An 8573-nucleotide genomic window follows, 5' to 3' on the forward strand; every position below is an offset into this window, starting at 1 on the left:
ACACGAGGGAGGAGGGGGGCTGCTAGCTACTTCGCACTTTGCTAGGGTGAACCTCGGTTGGGGGGAGGGGGCATGCATTCGTAGCTTAGGATTCCCTTCGTGCCGACACGAGGGGGGTGGGGGCAAGCAATACAATGCGCTTTGCGAGAGAGGTGCCACATCGAAGTTGCATTTGGTATTTGAAAATCAAACCACCCTTTTGATACATAAATTTGGTCCACATGCAAGTGTGTTCGTGTTCTGACCCTTTCCCGCGTCATTTTTTCGCCAAATTTATGAACATTAGATAAGTCGGATGACGCAAGAGACACTGTTCACTCAAACTAACTGTGTGCCACGCCGGTGCACCTGTCATGCACACATCCGCACAGTACATTGGGCTCCACGAGGCTCCCCCTCTCAAAAATATCTGCCCGCCTCGAGGGTTTTTCTGTTTCATAACACGCGGTTGTTATCTCCCGACCATGTGCGATGTTTCTTGTTCCCAATCCCGCCTGCATCCCTAGAAAATATCTGCCCGCCTCGAGGGTTTTTCTATTTCATAATACACGGTTGTTATCTCCGGACCGTGTGCGATGCACTATCATCAAAATTTTCAATATCTCGGCATTTCAATCCCGCGTTTGACTCCCGCATAGTAAAATTTTCAGTACCCGCGTCATTTCCTCAAACACCCCCCTCCACACACACACACACACACACCAAAACCTTCTCGGGCGTGCGCGCACACACACACACCCTCCCTTGCTCGAAACCCTAGCAAGGTCCCCACCGCCGCCGCCATCGCCGCAAGGCCTCCATTGTCAACATCTGCCAGTTTGCCCGTGCAGCTTACCCACCAATCTCCATACCTAGGCCGCCCTGAGTTTCTTAGATGACTCCTGCCAAACGCCCCGTGTCGGTGTCAAAATCGGTAGATCTCGGGTAGGGGGTCCCGAACTGTGCATCTAAGGTTGATGGTACGGGGTACACGATGTTTACCCAGGTTTGGGCCCTCTCTATGGCAAGCTTCAAAATATCGGATATCGGGTTCATATCGGTTTGGCTTCGACATATCGGATGTGGGATATCGGGTGATATATTGGACGATATGTAGATATATTGGAGAAAACATGTCTAGTTTATTATTTCATTATTCTTGTTCAAAACTTTATTTTTAGTAAAACAAAATGTATGATGTCAATGCTTTAACATGACACTTTTAGATTCCTACTTTATTGACTTGTTTATTAAGAAACTATTAAGGAAATATTCACAAAATCCTTGCTTTATGATTAAAAACAATGTGATATACATGCATTTGTATGAAACATTGTGCGCAACTTTGATAATATATAATCGATTTGTAAATGCAAAATTATATTTCACTGCATTCTAATAAATAATTGTTGTCATCTATGTATCGTTCTATATTGGCGGACATATCGGGCTAGATATCGGCCATATCGGTCGATATTTCGGTCCATATCGGATGATATGTTTGAAAATGATATCTACAAAATGATATGTTATGTTTATATCGGTAGAGCCCCAAAAGTGATATATCGGCCTATATATCGGTCGTATCGGCCTAGATTTAAAAGCTTGCTCTATGGACGTAATACCCTACTTCCTACTTGATTGATCTTGATGAATATGAGTATTACCAGACTTGATCTACCTCGAGATCGTATTGGCTAAAACCCTAGAAGTCTAGCCTATGTGATTATGATGATCTTCTCCTCTACGGACTAAAACCGCCGGTTTATATAGACACCGGAGGGGACGAGGGTTATACAAAGTCGGCTACAGAGAAAGGAATCTTCATATCCGAACGCCAAGCTTGCCATCCACACCAAGGAGTGTCCCATCCGGACACTGGTGAAAGTCTTCGGTCTTGTATCTTTGTAGCCCATCAGTCCGGCCCATGTCCAACAGGCTGGATGCCCGAGGACTGCTTAGTCCAGGACTCCCTCAGTAGCCCCTGAACCAGGCTTCAATGACGAGGCGTCCGGCGCACAGATTGTCTTCGGCATTGTAAGGCGGATTCCTCCTCCGAATACTCCAACACAGTATTCAAACACAATGAACGTGTCCGGATCTACAAAACAAGTACCACACACCACCGCAGAGAGTATAATATCTCACGAGTCCAATCTGCTGACAACTTTTTGTAACGTGATATCACGTTCCTGCCTGGTTATTATTTCGAACCGTTTTTCGGCCTGCCGCTCCATATTTCGAGATGCGGCTTTATTGGCACGTCTTTTCAAAGCAGAGATCATGTCCCCTTATTGTGGGATTCTCATCAATACGGGTATGGGTAATCCAACCGTGTCGCCTGCATGGCCCCTGGGGAATAGGCGAGTTTTATGGCGAGTGGGGAGGCGCTTGATATTCACTGCCTTTATAAGGAGATAAGGATTCACCTCTTTCACCCATGCCTTCTCTCTTTCTGCCTACCCACTCTCGAGCTCCAGCGCCCGAGTTCTCATCTTTTCTACTTCAAGAAAGCACTCCGACCATGTCCGGAGCACAGGGCAAGTGGATGGCCTCCACCGTAAGGGAGAAGGACATCACCCACCTTCGGGAGGCCGGATATTTCGCCAAAGAGGTCGCCCATCGGCTTCCGACCGAGGGACAGATCATGCCTACCCCCAAGCCCCATGAGAGGGTAGTTTTCATCCCCCACTTCGACCGCGGGCTGGGATTTCCACTCCACCCCTTTGTCCGTAGGCTCATGTTCTACTATGGGCTGGATTTCCATGATCTATCCCCAAATTCCTTCCTCACTATCTCGGCATTCATCATCGTGTGTGAGGCTTTCCTCCGCATCCCACCCCACTTCGAATTGTGGCTGAAGAGCTTCAATGTGAAACCGAAGGTGGTGGGCAGTCAACACGCAGAGTGCGGAGGCGCCATGGTGAGAAAAATGTCCAACGTCTCCTGGCCCAAAGGCACCTTCGTGGAGACCGTCAAGGGGTGGCAGAAGTTGTGGTTCTATGTCACAGAGCCACGCGACTCTACCTGGGCCGCGGCTCCCGAATTCAAATGTGGGGCCCCAATGCGGCTTACCTCCTGGCAAGAGAAGGGCCTGGATTGGTCTTCGTCGGATGAGCTGACAGCACTTCAGACGCGCATCAGGAGCATGATGGACAAGAACGTCAAGCTTATTGATGTGATTCAGGTGATGCTAGTTCGCCGGATCCTTCCATGCCAGAGCCGGGCTTGCCACCTATGGGAGTTCGATACGGCCGAGCACAAGTCCTTACAACGGTTCTTCGGAACTACGCACGAGGATATTCGGAAGGTGCTCTTCAAGGCCAACGAGACGTGGCCTAAGACGACCAAGGACCGTGGGCACGACCTAGCCCATCCCGCCAGTTCGGTAAGTTTTCCATGTTTCAAGGTGTATCCCTTACTTGCTTACTCAAGGGGGATGTCCGAAGTTCCCTATTTGTTTTTTTAGGGTTGGACGAAGAAGGCGGAGCGGATTCAGTGTCCGGCTCCGCTGCCCGAGGAACCAGCCATCCTACTTCTGACGAAGATGCTAGTTCGGGTGCCCTACAAGGCACAGGAGAAGAAGGCCAGGGGGACCCAAGGTGGCCTCCGTCCCAAGGGTACTTCGGACATGGTGTCCGAAGACGTCGAAACTCACTCCTCCGCCGCCGAAGATGATGAGGAGGAGGAAGAGGAAGAAGAAAGCAACTCCCCCCTCCCCGAGGGGGGAAAGAAGAGGGCGGCCTCCACAAATCTGGAGGCGGAGGCGTCCAAGAAGGGGAAGGTCTCCCTCGCGGATAGCTCCGCATGGGACATCGATAGCAGCCCAGAACGGCGCCCCCGAGATAAGCTCCTGACCGAATCGTGAGTATTCAAAGACCCCGACGCATTCATATATCAGCCTCTTTACTTCATAATTTTAACATGTTGAATCATGTACTTGTAGTCCGGCTTGTTCCGCCCTCGAGCGATCCTCATCTTCGGGGAACTCACTGGACCTGAAGGTAATGGACAGTGGGTCCCTTCCGGCGGCCTCCTCTCCCAGGGCCATGGATGACACCGACATGTTTTCCCGAAGGATCCCAGGCCAAGGAGAGGCGCAGGTGGTCGTCAGGGCAGCGCCAAAGGGCGAGACCTCGGCCGTCAGACACATGGGGGAGCAGATCCCCATGGAGACCTATACGGCTCCGGAATCCGGCAAGCAGCCTCCTTCATCGGAAGTAGGTGCGCCCATTCCGCCGGTGACCTCTGTCCAACCAAAGGCACCGAATACTCTACTAGAAGCGCTGCGAAGTGCTTCCATCATTGAGGAACACCGTACCCTCATGGATGTGGTGATTGAGAAGATTCAGTCTGCGAAGAGCGGACTGACCGAAGCCTGCACAAGCCTTTTAATAGGCTTTGAGGTAAGCAATGTAATTTGTGAAAAGAAATTCACAGTATAGACAATAGCCCCTGAGACTCTGTCCGGTGTTCAAAAAGAAGAGCCGAACAGAGGATCAAATAGTTTTTCGCAGGAGACTAACCAAATATGTCTATGTGCATAAGCAGGTGTCGCTGCTAGCCGCGACTTCTCATGCTGCCGAAGTTTCTGGATTGAGGCAGAGTCTGGAGCGGGCCGAGGAGGAGCTCAGCCGAGTGAAAAAGCAGCTGGAGGACAAGTAGGGTATGTAATGATCTATTCAGGTATAGCAAGATATGAATTGCTTGTGTTGATCGTATGGTAATTTGTAGGAGTGGCATCCGAGGTGGAAACCCTCAAGGCAGCGCTGGCCGAAGCCCAGAAGAGGGCGGCAAATGAATAGGTCGCCTGCGAAAAGCACGAGGCCGGGGTTGGTGAGGTCCAGCAGGAGCTACAGGAGGCCATGAAGAAATGCGAGTCCTTGGAGCACAAGAATGCAGACCAGGAGTCTGAACTTGCCAAGGCCCGTCAAAGTGCACAAGAGGCCCGGGTCGAAGCCCAGGGCGCCCTCCAGGAAATCCAAGAGGCCAAGAAAATTGCGGCGGGTAAGGATTTTATTATGTAGAGCAAGTATGTGAAGAAGAGGTATCTCGTGCTAACCCGGATTTGGAGTTCTCTAGGGGCGTTTGCGGATCTGCCACGCAGTGTTTCTGACGCTGCGGAATTCTTCCGAGCCGAAGAGGGGAGCTCAGCAGAGAAGTTGTTCTGGCCGCAATACCATGCGCCAGAACATCAAATGTGACCAACTAAAACAGCTGGTCGAGCTGCATAGGGTGGCTGAACTAGCCATGAAGGATTTAATAATCCGGTTGTGGCCTGCAAAAGCTATACCCTGTAGCTACTTCAGACTCATGAAGCGGCTGGTCAATGCTTGCCCTCGGCTTGACGCCATCAGGCGGTCGGTCTGCATAGAAGGTGCGTGGATGGCCTTCGCCCGTGTCAAGATACAATGGACGAAGATGGACGCCGTCAAGATCGCAACCGAAGGACCGCCCGTGGGCAAGGAGCACCGCATGCCCGAGCGGTATTTTGAAGATTTTCTAAAGGGATCTCGCATTGTAGCAGAGCAATGTGCTAAGGACATCATTTTTGAATGAATACATTCATGTTATCCCATCCTGTATGATGAAAACAAGGCTGATATGTAATATAATTCTTTGATGTTTATTATTTAAAGTTTTACCTCCTGTGCGGCCATTTTATCAAGTCTGAGAGTTGGCCAGTCGTCAGCTTCAGCCACCACGTTGGTAGTACGTTGGTGTTCGGGATGAATCTAAACACTCTTTATCCAAGAATTTGGTCTGTGAAGGAGGTGTTTAGCGCAACGAACCAAGCAATCGAACTATGTGGCTTTATCACCCTCACTTAGCCATAGGAGTTTGACAATAAAAATTTAGGCGCAACCCCTAGTATTAGAACTAGGGTGATGTAAACACCTGATCGGACAAGAACCAATTCATTGCATAATGTGGAAAAATCGCTAGAGATTTAAAACCTTCGAAGAGCTGACCGGCTCACGCCACATCATGACAATCAGTTTTCGGCTTTCTCTACTGAGGTGCTCATCCGTATAAACCAGGACACAATCGTAGTAGTTCTCCCTTTACTACCCTAGACGATATAGCGGAACGTAAGGTAGTAAGCACAGGAGCCGGGCAACCCAACTATTGACCAAAGACATGATTCCGAGCCAATGCATATAATGCTAAATTCGGTGTGCCGAACTATAGTGTAAAAAGTGGTCGGACTTTGTTGCCGTATTATGGGGCGCAATGAAGCCCCTGGCGGATTAAAGCATACCAAAGTGTACGGGTGCGATTTGATAAGATTATCAAAAGAGCAAACTAATGCCGCAGAAGTTGGGCTGCAAACTATTTCCATTATAGTTTGATTAATATGTCAAATCATATTTGCAAAAGTAGTGCAATAAGCAACATGGCCATTTAATATGCCACCACCAAGGGAGAGCTGCGTGCGGGTCCTGAAAACAGGTAGAGTGATCGTCGAAAGAGACCACCTAAAAATTCCCTTATACGTCAGTGCTTTTTTGCCGTCTTGGTGTATCTATCCTTTCTAAAGGACCTGTGATCAGGCCGTCAGGGAAGGCCTATGGAAAAGAAACTTGAAAAGGATAAAAAGGAAAAGAAAAAGTACGTGTGTCCAAGGGAGGTCGAGCCGTATTATGATTCACAATCCAGTTATGCCTCCGTCTATGCCCATGGTATTTTGAGTGCGTAGTTATGTACGTGTGGTACGAACGCCGCCACTTGGTAGCGACTTGGACGGAGGCTGAATTGCTACTCGAGTTCTTAACGAGGTGGGCTGTCTTGCTGCGGAGTAGCCCGGACTCATTTGGCAGTGTCCGATGTTGGAAATATGCCCTAGAGGCAATAATAAATTGGTTATTATTATATTTCCTTGTCCATGATAATCATTTATTATCCATGCTAGAATTGTATTGATAGGAAACTCAGATACATGTGTGCATACATAGACAACACCATGTCCCTAGTAAGCCTCTAGTTGACTAGCTCGTTGATCAATAGATGGTTACGGTTTCCTGACCATGGACATTGGATGTCGTTGATAACGGGATCACATCATTAGGAGAATGATGTAATGGACAAGACCCAATCCTAAGCCTAGCACAATGATCGTGTAGTTCCTATGCTAAAGCTTTTCTAATGTCAAGTATCATTTCCTTAGACCATGAGATTGTGCAACTCCCGGATACCGTAGGAGTGCTTTGGGTGTGCCAAACGTCACAACGTAACTGGGTGGCTATAAAGGTTCACTACAGGTATCTCCGGAAGTGTCTGTTGGGTTGGCACGAATCGAGACTGGGATTTGTCACTCCGTGTAACGGAGAGGTATCTCTGGGCCCACTCGGTAGGACATCATCATAATGTGCACAACGTGACCAAGGAGTTGATCACGGGATGATGTGTTACGGAACGAGTAAAGAGACTTGCCAGTAAAAAGATTGAACAAGGTATCGGGATACCGACGATCGAATCTCGGGCAAGTACAATACCGCTGGACAAAGGGAATTGAATACGGGATTGATTGAATCCTCGACATCATGGTTCATCTGATGAGATCATCGTGGAACATGTGGGAGCCAACATGGGTATCCAGATCCCTCTATTGGTTATTGGCCGAAGAGTTGTCTCGGTCATGTCTGCATGGTTCCCGAACCCGTAGGGTCTACACACTTAAGGTTCAATGACGCTAGGGTTATTAGGAAGACTTGTATGTGATTACCGAATGTTGTTCGGAGTCCTGGATGATATCCCGGACGTCACGAGGAGTTCCGAAATGGTCCGTAGGTAAAAATTTATATATGGAAAGTTGTTGTTCAGGTTCCGGGAAAAGTTCGGTTTTTTCAATATTGTACCGAGAAGCTTCCGGGAGGTTCCGAAGGATTCCGGAGGGGTCCGGAAGTCCGGAAAATGTTCCACCACGTCCAATACAGCAGCATGGGCTGTAAGGGGGCGCCCTAACCTTAATGGGCCAAGGGCACCAGCCCCCCCAAGGCCCATGCGCATGGGAGAGGGGAAACCCTAAGGGGGAGGGCCTCCACTTGACTTGGGAGGCACTCATCCCCCCCTTGGCCGCCGCCCACAACCCTAGATGGGATCTAAAGGGGGCCGGCCCCCTCTCTCCCCACCTATAAATAGTGGAGGGGTTGGAGGGCGGCCACACCCTTGAACCTGGCGCAGCCCCTCCCCTCCAATACCTCTCCTCCTCCGCGTGAGCTTGGCGAAGCCCTGCTGGAGAACTGCCACTCCATCACCACCACGCCGTCGTGCTGCTATTGGACTCTCTTCCTAAACCTCTCCTTCCTCCTTGCTGGATCAAGGCGTGGGAGACGTCTCTGTTCCGTACGTGTGTTGAACGCGGAGGTGCCGTCCGTTCAGCGCTAGGATCATCGGTGATTTGGATCACGACGAGTATGACTCCATCAACCCCATTCACTTGAACGCTTCTGCTTAGCGATCTACAAGGGTATGTAGATGCACTCTCTTCCCCTCATTGCTAGATTACTCCATAGATTGATCTTGGTGATGCGTAGAAAAATTTAAATTTCTGCTACGATCCCCAACAATGGCATCATGAGCTAGGTCTATGC

The sequence above is a fragment of the Triticum dicoccoides genome, chromosome 7A, assembly GCF_002162155.2.
Source record: "Triticum dicoccoides isolate Atlit2015 ecotype Zavitan chromosome 7A, WEW_v2.0, whole genome shotgun sequence".
Classification (NCBI taxonomy): Eukaryota; Viridiplantae; Streptophyta; class Magnoliopsida; order Poales; family Poaceae; genus Triticum; species Triticum dicoccoides.